Source organism: Halichoerus grypus, chromosome 3 (genome assembly GCF_964656455.1).
Source record: "Halichoerus grypus chromosome 3, mHalGry1.hap1.1, whole genome shotgun sequence".
Classification (NCBI taxonomy): Eukaryota; Metazoa; Chordata; class Mammalia; order Carnivora; family Phocidae; genus Halichoerus; species Halichoerus grypus.
In genome coordinates this window covers 116,329,738-116,343,033 of record NC_135714.1, presented here as the reverse complement: position 1 = coordinate 116,343,033, position 13,296 = coordinate 116,329,738, and positions in this window count along the sequence as shown.

The window sequence follows — 13,296 nt, the reverse complement described above, 5'->3', positions numbered from 1 at the left end:
AATTTCTTTCATGAGTATTTGATAGTTTTCTGAGTACAGATCCTTTGCCTCTTTGGTTAGATTTATGCCTAGGTATCTTATGGTTTTGGGTGCAATTGTAAATGGGATCGACTCCTTAATTTCTCTTTCTTCTGACTTGTTGTTGGCGTATAGGAATGCCACTGACTTCTGTGCATTGATTTTATATCCTGCCACTTTACTGAATTCCTGTATGAGTTCTAGCAGTTTTGGGGTGGAGTCTTTGGGATTTTCCACATAAAGTATCATATCATCTGCAAAGAGGGAGAGTTTGACTTCTTCTTTGCCAATTTGGATGCCTTTGATTTCTTTTTGTTGTCTGATTGCTGTGGCTAGGACTTCCAATACTATGTTGAATAGCAGTGGTGATAGTGGACATCCCTGCCGCGTTCCTGACCTTCGGGGGAAAGCTCTCAGTTTTTCCCCATTGAGAATGATATTCGCTGTAGGTTTTTCATAGATGGCTTTTATGATATTGAGGTATGTACCCTCTATCCCTATACTCTGAAGAGTTTTGATCAAGAAAGGATGCTGTACTTTGTCAAATGCTTTTTCTGCATCTATTGAGAGGATCATATGCTTCTTGTTCTTTCTTTTGTTAATGTATTGTATCACGTTGATTGATTTGCGGATGTTGAACCAACCTTGCAGCCCAGGGATAAATCCCACTTGGTCGTGGTGAATAATCCTTTTAATGTACTGTTGGATCCTATTGGCTAGTATTTTGGTGAGAATTTTTGCATCCATGTTCATCAGGGATATTGGTCTGTAATTCTCCTTTTTGATGAGGTCTTTGTCTGGTTTTGGGATCAAGGTAATGCTGGCCTCATAAAATGAGTTTGGAAGTTTTCCTTCCATTTCTATTTTTTGGAACAGTTTCAGAAGAATAGTATTAATTCTTCTTTAAATGTTTGGTAGAATTCCCCTGGGAAGCCATCTGGCCCTGGGCTTTTGTGTTTTGGGAGATTTTTGATGACTGCTTCTATTTCCTTAGTGGTTATAGGTCTGTTCAGGTTTTCTATTTCTTCCTGGTTCAGTTTTGGTAGTTGATACATCTGTAGGAATGCATCCATTTCTTCCAGATTATCTAATTTGCTGGCATAGAGTTGCTCATAATATGTTCTTATAATTGTTTGTATTTCTTTGGTGTTGGTTGTGATTTCTCCTCTTTCATTCATGATTTTGTTGATTTGGGTCATTTCTCTTTTCTTTTTGATAAGTCTGGCCAGGGGCTTATCAATCTTGTTAATTCTTTCAAAGAACCAGCTCCTAGTTTCGTTGATCTGTTCTACTGTTCTTTTGGTTTCTATTTCATTGATTTCTGCTCTGATCTTTATTATTTCTCTTCTCCTGCTGGGTTTAGGCTTTATTTGCTGTTCTTTCTCCAGCAAATTTCTTTAGGCTCTCTCTTTGCTTAGAGGACCCCTTTCAATATTTCTTGTAGGGCTGGTTTGGTGTTTGCAAATTCCTTTAGTTTTTGTTTGTCCTGGAAGCTTTTTATCTCTGCTTCAATTTTCAATGACAGCCTAGCTGGATATAGTATTCTTGGCTGCATATTTTTCTCATTTAGTGCTCTGAATATGTCCTGCCAGTCCTTTCTGGCCTGCCAGGTCTCTGTGGATAAGTCTGTTGCCAATCTAATGTTTCTACCATTGTAGGTTACATATCTCTTCTCCCGAGCTGCTTTCAGGATTTTCTCTTTGTCTCTGAGACTCGTAAGTTTTACTATTAGATGTCGGGGTGTTGACCTATTTTTATTGATTTTGAGAGGGGTTCTCTGTGCTTCCTGGATTTTGATGCCTGTTTCCTTCCGCAAATTAGGGAAGTTCTCTGCTATAATTTGCTCCATTATACCTTCTGCCCCTCTCTCTCTTTCTTCTTCTTCTGGGATCCCAATTATTCTAATGTTGTTTCGTCTTATGGTATCGTTTATCTCTCGAATTCTGCCCTCGTGATCCAGTAGCTGTTTATCTCTCTTTTTCTCAGCTTCTTTATTTTCCATCATTTGGTCTTCTATCTCACTGATTCTTTCTTCTGCCTCATTTATCCTAGCAGTTAGTGCCCCCATATTTGATTGCACCTCATTAATAGCCTTTTTGATTTCTACTTGGTTAGATTTTAGTTCTTTTACTTCTCCAGAAAGGGTTTCTCTAATAACTTCCATGTTTTTTTCAAGCCCAGCTAGTATCTTTAAAGTGATGATTCTGAACTCTAGATCTGACATCGTACTAATGTCCGTATTGAGTAGGTCCCTGGCAGTCGGTACTACCTCTTGTTCTTTTTGTTGAGGTGATTTTTTCCGTCTTGTCATTTTGTGCAGAGGAGAATAGATTAATGAGAGAACAAAATGCTAGCAGGGTAACAACATCTCCAGAAAATATACTCTAAACAATTCAGAAAAGACCTGAAGCAGTGGGAAAAGAAAGGGAAAGAGAGAAAAAAGAAAAAGAAAGGAAAAAAGAAAAAAGAAAAAGATAAAGATAAAAACAAACAAAAGCAGAACAAAACAAAACAAAACAAAAACAGAATGTTATCAAATATGATCAGGCTGGTTTATAGATCAGTGCCACACACTAGATTTTGGGTGTATTTTGGTCTGTTAAAAGAAAGTCCCTCCCAAAATTTTAAAGAAAGAAAAACTTATATATGTACAAAAATAAGGGTTGATATGATGAAGGGATGGAATATGACTGTAAAGATGGAAATTATAAAAAATTTTAAAAAAGGATTTGATAAGTTGTTTGAAAAAAGAAAGAAGAGGATAAAAAAAAAAAAGAAAGAAAAAAGGGAGAGAATGTGATCAGGCAGGGGAGTAGAAAAAAACCATACACTAGAGATTTAGAGTATATTTTGATCTGTTAGAAGAAACTATCTCAAGATTTTAAAGAGAGAACAACTTATATATATATGCCAAAAATACGGGTAACTACTATGAAGGGATAGAATATGACTTTAAAAATAAAAAATAAAAATGTTTTTTTTTTAAAAAGGGATTGATAAGATGTTGGTTGAAAAAGGGAAAAAGAAAAATTCAAAAAAAAAGAAAAAAAGAAAAAAGAAAAAAAGACAGTTAAAAAAAATAATTAACTTTGAAAGACTAAAGAATCATGGTAAAAAAGCCATGAATTCTATGTGCAGTATTCCCCTAGCGCTGGAGTTCTGCAGTTCTCATTGATCGGTAAACTTGGTCTTGGCTGGCTGTTCTCGCTGATCTTCTGGGGGAGGGGCCTGTTGCCGTGGTTCCCAAATGTCTTTGCCGGGGGCAGAATTGCCCCGCTCTTGACGGTCCGGGCTAAGTAATCTGCTCGGGTTTGCTCTCCGGAGCTTTTGTTCCCTGCAAGCTTTCCGTACAGCTTTGGAGGCGGAGAGTGAAAATGGCGGCCTCCCAGTCTCCGCCCCGGAGGAGCCGAGAACTCGGGGTCCCGCTCCTCAGCGAGCCCCCAGAGAAAAGCAGTCAGTCACTCCCGTCTCCCCGGTCTCCGGCCACACTCTGCACTCACCCGGCCTGTGACCGCGTCTTTCTATCTGGCACCCGACCCCGGGTGGAGTCTCCAAACCCAGCAGATCCCCGCGGTGCGCTCCCGCACCTCTCCTCCCGGGGGAAGTAGGTGAGTCTCCCCGGATCTGCCGCTTGTTGGGTCCCTGCTGGAGGAGCAGTGGCCCGACTGTGCCGCGGATCACAGTTTATGGCAACCCCGAGCTGAGAGCCCGCGCCTGGGCTCCGTCTCTGCAGCCGGCTTCCCCGCTCCGATCCCTGGGAGCTCTGCCGCACTCAGGCACCCCCGGTCTTTCTGTGACCCTGAGGGTCCTGAGACCACACTGTCCCGCGAGGTTTCCACCCCCCACTTCGCCACCAGAGTGACGTCCCTCAGCGGAGCAGACTTCTAAAAGTTCCGATTTTGTGCTCCGTGGCTCTATCACTTGCCAGAAGCGGCCGATGGAGGCCCCTCCCCCGCCGTCTATCCTCCCAATAATGCCTCAGATTCACTTCTCCGCACGTCCTACCTTCCAGAAAGTGGTCGCTTTTCTGTTCAGAGAGTTGTTGCTATTCTTTTCTTCGATCTCCTGTTGAGTTTGTAGGTGTTCAGAATGGTTTGATCCCTATCCAGCTGAATTCCTGAGAGGAGACGAAATCCAGGTCTCCTACTCCTCCACCATCTTGCTCCGCCCCACTTTTTATATATTTATTTCCTCTTTTCTAAAACACTGCAAACTACATGAACTATATTTTTGCAAAATAAATAAGTTATCAAGATTTGTGCAATATCCATTATTGCATGTAAGTAACTGATAAATTTACATAGGATAGAAAATTGTTAATTGTGAATAAATAGTTAAGAATTGGGTCAATATCTCGCAAGATTTTTAATCTAATTAAAGAAGTTGCTATCAGAATTTGGAGAAGGTCCCTGTGATTAACAGCTTGGAAAATGGAGCTTCAGCAAAGGTATGAACTTTAATTGCCAAAGATAAAACACCTATTTTAACTTTATCTGCTAAATCAATTATTAATGCCTCAATAGAATACTGAATGGATTTCTCCCCCACTCCCCACCTAACTCTTTCTTTGGCTTGGTTATAAATATGAACTACCTATAAACTAGAGTGAAGCCACCGCTAAAATTTTAGTACTTGTAAGCTTCTTCCCAAATAACCCCCAATTATAACAGAATTACCAGTTTATATGCTGGCAAACCACTGTAAAATTATGTTTACAACTTCAATCTAATTGCAGAAGTGACAGCCATAACTAGCAAAGAATTTCACTAGTTTATTTTATTTCCAAAAGGATTGTGGTAATTCACTGTTATTCTTTTAGTGACAAATGTAAAAACCAAGAACTAATTTAATTTACTTTAAAAGCTGAGAGTAATATTTGATTGAAACATGATCTGAAAAAAATTCAGTCATTTACTTAACAAATATTTATTAAAAGTCCGCTATATTTCATGAACTGTTGTAGTCTTTCAGGATAATCCAGTGGAAAACAAAACAAAACAAAACAAAAAACATGCAGAATCTTTGTTTTTAAGCAGCCTGGTGTCTAGTGTACCCTCTCCATGCAGCGATACTCAAAGACTACGATGGCCCCTTGAGTTTGTAAGGGAGGCAAATATTTTCCTTTACCTAATTAGGGTCTTTTTTTCAGCTGGGCTCATAATTTAATTGGCAAAAGCCAGATCAACAGCAGACAAGCACACAAATTCATTTAGTGTAAGTTTTATGTGACAGGAGAGTCTCCATAAGGAATAAAGACTCAAAGAAATGGTGAACTTGCTTCCTTTGATAATAGGTTGGACACCGAGAGTCGATTGTGGAAAAGTAAGTAAACTAGTGGGGAAGCTAAAGGAAGATAAGAATTATTTTTAATAAAGTCTGCTTGTATAGAATTCTCTTGGTCTCAATATCTCGTCCTTGATAGGGATGTTACTTTTCTTGTGCTATAGGGAAGACATCTTCCATAAGGGGTTTTATCTCCTACTTTCAGGAGGCAAAAAAGGAGGATCAGAGTGCTTTTCTTGAACCTGCTGTTTTTTGTTGTTGTTTTTTTTCAAGTGCCTTTAGCTCACAATCATTTTTATGTCAAAGAGGCATAGTTAGGGTGACATTTTCTTATTTCCTTCAAATTCCAGCCATCATATCTTTGTTCTCTTGCAGAAAGTAGAGAGGAAGAGAAAAGGATTGTGCCCACTCTAAGGACTTTTATTTTTTTTTAAGTTGCAATGACATATCTCCTTATAGCCATTTTTGGACAATATTTAGTCACAGGTTTCAACTGTGCATTGATGTTGGGAAATGGTGTCTTTATTCTGTACAACCCAAGCTAAGATGACTTCCTGGGTTACTTTACTAAGGAAGTGGACAGTGGGTACTGGAGAAAAATGAGCAGTCTTTACCTTGTTATCTAATATAAACTGCATTTGAGGACTATGTGACCCAAGAGAAAAAAAGCTTGGCATAGTAAAGGAATGAGGAAGAGAAAAGGAATTGCTTCTTTAGCATTTTTTTTTGAAATTTGATTTGATATCCTGGCTGATAGTTAATGTTGTTAGAAGACATAGACATTAAATTTTCTTTCCTGAGAATTTATTCACCTAAGTGACCAGGTAACAACACCTAGCAGAGTCTTTCTCAAAGTCAAAGTCTACAGATCTCTGGTATCTCCAGGGGTATAAGGATAACCTAAGGTGCCTGATAAAAAATTCTCATACCTATCCTCAACTGTGGAACTACTGAATCAGAATCTCTCGGGACAGGGCAAGCTCTCAAGGTGAGACTCTTACATATAAAGAACAAGAGAACTAAGGGCTTCCCTGGGCAAGCTGGGCATCCAGAATTTTGCTAATTATATTCCAAATATGAATCACTGAATTTCACTCACTCTTTCATAATCTAGTTTTACAGATCTGTTAACGTCTAGAAAATAAGGATATAAGTATTCACAGTGTCAAATTATTTATCCGTCTTTTTCAAAAGGAAAACATTGAATAATTTTACTTTCCTGAAATACTAAAAGATGTTTACTTTTTAAAATAAGGATATGTCAAGAATAGCTTATTTATGTGGCTTGGGAGTGGCTCAGTGTTTATTTTTTAAAATAAGGATATATTAAGTATGATTTATTTATGGGGAATGGAAGTGGCTCAGTGCATGATACAGAACATGAATTTATCAGTTTTCCATATGCTTTCATTAAAGTCTAAGGTCTGAGTGATTCTGAACATATATCTCACCTCTCACTGCGAGTTTATAATAGAAATTGAGCAATATAAAGGTTACACCTGAAGGGTTCCTGGAATACTGGATAATTGGATTGTTAGTTATCAAGCCCTTCACCTCCATATTAGTGTGGCTTAGAAAGGTGCCATTTCACAGAAATCTGGGTGAGACCATTTGTCTTGAAATTCTGCACTGCTGGAACCTGACTGCCTTTTAAGATAAGGCCAAACTGGACACCTTGAAGCTGTTGGTGCTAGCAACACGAACATTCTAATTAAGTGCCTTTGTTCCTTTTCCCCATTGAAACATGCAAGGTTTTGTTCATTTACACATGCACATAAAGCCATTTAGCCTCATTTATAGCAATTGTTAGAGGCAGGTATTTGTGAAATACTGTTGATAATATTTAAATACAATTTATCTCTTGCCACAGATGACCACAATCCTGGTGAAACCCTTTTATTCTTTACATTATGATTTAGCTTTTTATTCATTTTCATTCTTCTAGCTAGACTAGATTTCTTGACAGTCATTTCAAATTCCATTTAGGGAATAGCACCAAGGGGCATGACCAAGATGAATAAGACTTCCCATCTGTACTCTGAACAGCCTGTATTCAGATATGGCTTTGAATGAAAGAACACATTTCCAGAAAGTTAATAAGTCACGGGGTACATTTATAATGAAACTACACTATAAAGTTCTTGAGAAAAGTAAAACAAGATATTTAAAAATTTTGAAACCATTACTAAGTTTAACTTTTTTTTTTTTTTTTTCTTTCAAGGGAATATGGTCCCCTCTACACAGGGAATGAAGACCTCACCTTTTCCTATACAACTCTTCCCTTGCCTTATATCTGAATGATGAGAATACGTGAGAATTGAAAATATATTTCTAACACTACCAACATACTAAACTGTTATGTATGTGCTAGGGCAGATTTGAAAACCAACAATATCGTCAGGTTAACACTGAAAAAAAAAAAACTTCAGCTTCACCATGTTGTGTCTCTCATTGATATGTTGTACACAAGCTTTAATGTCAAATAAAGAGATAACTCTTTAGTTGTCCTCTTGCTTTCCAGAATGTTCTGAGAGCACATACCTCATTTTCTTTTTCTTCTGGAGATATACACATCAAAAATATGGATGATGGACTACATTATGCAGGAAAAATAAATAAATATTCAATGATTTTTTTTTTAAGATTTTATTTATTTATTTGACAGAGAGACACAGCAAGAGAGGGAACACAAGCAGGGGGAGTGGGAGAGGGAGAAGCAGGCTTCCCGCCAAGCAGGGAGCCCGATGCGGGGCTCAATCCCAGGACCCTAGGATCATGACCTGGGCCGAAGGCAGATGCCTAATGACTGAGCCACCCAGGCGCCCCTTCAATGATGTTCTTAATGGGAATGTGCTTACTTTGCTTTCCTTGGTACATGTTCTGAAAGAATTCAACTTATGTATCATACTTAACAATATTTTTTAACATAGGCATGACAATTACAAGTGTTTAAACAAAGTCAGAATTAAATTTTTTTGGTAATTAAACTATAGCATTTCCCAAGGGAGTAATTGTCTATCATTTTAAACAAGAATACTCAATAGAGGTCAGATATTCAGTAGTTTTTGGCCTATAAGAATGTAAATTCAGTGTGGTCTAATTTAATGTAAGAGGAATTTTCTTATAATAATAGGATTTTGTGTTAGGGCAAAACACATCTGTAGACACTTAGCTCTGTTTTGACTTAATTTTTTTTTTTTTTTTAAAGATTTTATTTATTTATTTGACAGAGAGAGACACAGCAAGAGAGGGAACACAAGCAGGGGGAGTGGGAGAGGGAGAAGCAGGCTTCCCATGCAACAGGGAGCCCGATGCAGGGCTCGATCCCAGGACCCTGGGATCATGACCTGAGCCGAAGTCAGACGCTTAACGGCTGAGCCACCCAGGGGCCCCTTGACTTAATGTTTTATAAAACAAAACCCATTTAAATGGTTGAACCATGTAAAAAGGATTTTCCCTCTACTTGTAATTAGATGATCAGTTCTCTCTAAATACGTTATACTTAACACAGATTGCATCATTAGAATATATTAAAAATATTTATAATATATGATCTCTTATCTGTTAAAGTAAATCATGAAAACAAAAAGAAATTATATTTCAAATTCATTCCACTACTAATTTCCAATTTTGTTTAAATATATTTAAGACTTTAGGAATATTCATTGACTTCTTTATATTAGTAGATTATTATTGAGTAAACTCTTAGTGTCTAAAATTGATGATATACAAGATCTTAAAAAACTATATAAAATTTTAAATAATATTTTTGAAGTTGTTTAATCTCCATTCTTTATATTTTATATTAAAATGTGTAATCTGAATGATCTCTAACATATATTATATATTATACCTGAATGTTATTATACCTAATTAATATAAGAAACCATAAGCAAATATGGAGAAGTTATTTAAAGCAGTATGAAGTTATGAAAACCCAGAAGGATTACTGGGTCAGAATTATTTTGTTTAGAGAACATACTAACCATAAATAAAATAATCTTATTCTCAATATGTAGAAATTAAATTAAAATATTGATAAATTGAACTTTTTGATATTATTGAAATAGAATTCGAAGATATTGATATATGCTGCAATGGTAAGGAATTGATTTTTGCAAGAAATATCTAGTGCTGGTTTTCCCATGCTCACCTACCTCACAAAGTCCCTTGTGGTCCCTTCCAATCACTAACTCCACAATGTATCCCAATATGGCTTCTAACCTCATAGATTTGTTTCGCTTTTTGTACTTGGTATACATAAAACCATTCAGTATGTTCTCTCTTGGCTGCTTTTGCTCATCTTCATATCTGTGATACTCACATTGTTGCATATAATTATAACTTGCTGCCATTGTAGCATGTTAATGCATTGTTTGAATATAATACAATTTATTTACCCATCATGGATTTTGTTAATAAACAATGAATAGATTGGGGCTATTAGAATAGTGTTACAATAAAAAATTCTAGAGCATTTCTTTTGGCAAACATAAGCTAGAATTTAAGAGAAGATAATTTAAATATAGCAGGAATTGTAATGGTAGGTTTTGTGAATGATTTAATACAAAAAGGCAAGAATGAGTTTGCCCGGCTCTGCTATCCTCAGATATAATTACCAATATATGTAAGACTTAGAAAAATATTGTGAAAGAATGTGAGGTTTAAAATAGGGCTAAAATTATGAGTGCCTTATATGGTAGTCTGAAATGTTTTGCATTGTCTCCTTAAACAATGGTGAATATTCTGAGATTTTTATTCAGGTTACAGTTCCCTATTTCAACATTTAAATACATTTAAGATAAAGGTTGTATCTTATTTATTTTGGTAAACTTAGTTCTTAGAATAATGCACAGTGCTCTGCTACATATTAGGTGCTCAAGAAGAAGGTATTTGATTACATTTTCTGAATGATTTAAAAATCCAGCCATAATTGTCTGAAAAAATTACAGAGCAAGAAGAAATTAAAAGCATAGAGATTAGCTAGATATCTGTTGCAAAAGTCTTAATATATTCAATTCCCACAATATGTTTTAGTTACAATAACTCTAGGAATCTATCCCAGGAAGGATAATTATAGACAAAAATATCTATGATGTTATTTTCAACAAGAGCCAAATATTGGACATAGTATGTGTCAAATGATTAAAAAACAAATTGTAGTATACAGAAAAGGTAGAATATCCAGCCAATAAAACATAAGAAATTGCTAATTACTTAACACGGATGTAAAAAGCAGGCAAATCACTTGGCATACCTGATAACCCCAATATTGTTAAAATGTGTAAATGTGTGTATTTATGCATATTATTTTTGAGACCATGTTGAGCCCCTGATACTTTTTCTTCCTAAATACTTCAGTATGTATTTCTTAACAACAAGGACATTTTCTAATGTAACTATAATACAATTATCAAAACTGAGACCTTAACATTGATTCATTACTATTATTTATCTTACTTGTCGTACACATGACACAAACACACAGAGTACTCTTCCTGTAACCTTTTTTACAAATTTGAAATTATGTCAAAATAAAAAACAAAAAGAAAACAAACCCGTTTATAAATACAAAAATCTGAAAAGAATGAGTGAATACCTGTATTTTAGAATGGTTGGTGGTTTGTTTTCCTTTCTATCCTTTATCTATGTTTCATTTTTCAGTATTTTCCCTCAAAGTGCTCAGAGAGACACCTAGATGCCAGATTTAGAAATGTACATTCATTAAGTTTTCTCAATTGAGGCGAAGGATGAAATGATTGAGAGTGGATTGTAAAAAACTAAAGAAGGGTTATCAAGTACTCTGCACATATTTTCTAATTCTTCCCCATTGTGACATTTCCTTCAACCCAGTGCATTTATCTTTATATCATGACTCTGAACTTCTTTAGGCCTTATTTTAGTTTTAGAATATTGTTTAACACCATTCTCTAGCCATTTGATTCCATTTGGCAAAAGACATGATTTGCTGTTTCAGAAGGGAAAAATGTTTGGGAAATGATGTAGAGCAACTTAGAAAAGAAACATTGATCTTTTTGAAATATAACTTCTTCAAATAACTGTAAAATATAAGAAAGACACAAATATGAATTATATTGAACACTAGTTTGAAATCACTAATACTTCTTTTATCTGTTTTTCTTCTCTTGAGCAAAGATATAATTTAATACAAAGAGTAGCTGAATGTTTTAAGTATTTTTTTAAACTTTGTTTTTATTTTATTTTATTTTAAATATTTCATTTATTTATTTGAGAGACAGAGAGAGAGAGAGTGTGTGTGCATGAGTGGGGTGGGGGAGGGCAAAAGAGAAGGAGAAGCAGACTCCCCGCTGAGCAGGGAGCCAGATGAGGAGCTCTATCCCAGGACCCTGTGATCATGACCTGAGCCTAAGACAGATGCTTAACCACTGAGCCACCCAGGCACCCCAACTTTGTTTTTATTTTAAAAGTTGACAAATTTTAATGATTTGCTTTTATATCCTTGAATTTATTGATGGCTATAGTAAAAAAAAAAAAAAAGTCTACTTCTAGTAGAAATGACCATTTAAAAAAATTTTTCAAGTCAGATATTATGCAAATAGGATAATTAAAAATGATTATTCATGATAATATTTTGATAGATGCAGTACATGTTTTTGGCTACCTGCAAGATATATCCTCAAATCTTTACATGCAACATGAAAGGGCATTAAGAATTTTCAGCAGTGGGCACCTGGGTGGCTCAGTTGTTAAGCGTCTGACTTCGGCTCAGGTCATGATCCCAGGATCCTGGGATCAAGTCCCGCTTCAGGTTCCCTGCTCCGCGGGAAGCCTGCTTCTCCCTCTCCCACTCCCCCTGCTGTGTTCCTTCTCTTGCTGTGTCTCTCTCTCTGTCAAATAAATAAATAAAATCTTAAAAAAAAAAAAAAAGAATTTTCAGCAGTGAAGCAAGAGAAGGCCAAATCCTCTCATATACCAAATTTCAGGATAAAATCTGAACTTTTAAATGAACTATAAATAATTAGTTTTACCTTGCCTCCAAAAGTCACTCCACTTAGAGTAAACCTGCATATTCTTTGTACCTAAAAAATTAAACTAGTCAGCAAACATGTAGGTATTTGTGTAGATAAATAGATTCCTTAACAGTCATTTCTCCCCATTTAAGAAAGTATACTATACCTTTATAAAAGGAATATATAATTTAGTTCAGAGGAAACTGTGATGCTTCAGAATATGAATGATCATATCTATTAGAGAAATAAAACTAAAACAAATAAATACAGCTGAAGATTCTTTTAAAGTGCTTTAAATATGTCCTGGTACCTTGGTTTACTTTGCAATTAGGAGATAAACCCTTACTAATGTTATGTTTAAATGGTATTTTCTCCTATCTTTTCCAATACCTGGAAGTTTTCTTCTTTCCTGCTGATAACTTTTTTTTTACAGTGAAAAATGAAATAATGAGACTAATGTATGAAATTTGATTCTATTTCACTGCTTTAGTAGAAATATATTTGGAGACTTAGTCAATAGGAAGATTGAGTACATGAGTAACTATTTTATGTTTGTGTGTGAGTATACATATTAAACCCACATACAATACAAACACATATGTCACTGCACAAATAGAAGAAGGCTGAGAACAATCTCACCTTTATGAAGATGGGTTCTCAAAGTTCCAATTGGCTTCCTGGGTTTAGGCCTCTCCTTGGTCAGAATCAAGAAAAGAATAAGCAATATCATATTTGGCATCATATCTTTGTTCAGAAATTAAAATTGTGATAAATATATAGGTGAAGAGTCCAGAGCCAGGCTTCCAAATTAAAGTCAGATTTCAAACCCAACACCTGGCAAGATTGTGCAGAGGCAATTTTATAATCTTTACATCAAGGAATACATAAAGAACATCTTCTGAAAAAAGACTTCTAAAATAGCAATTTTATAGCCCACAAAGAAGTCCAAATTTATGAATAAATTTCAACAAATTTAACAAATCATACAAAAAAGAGCACCAAG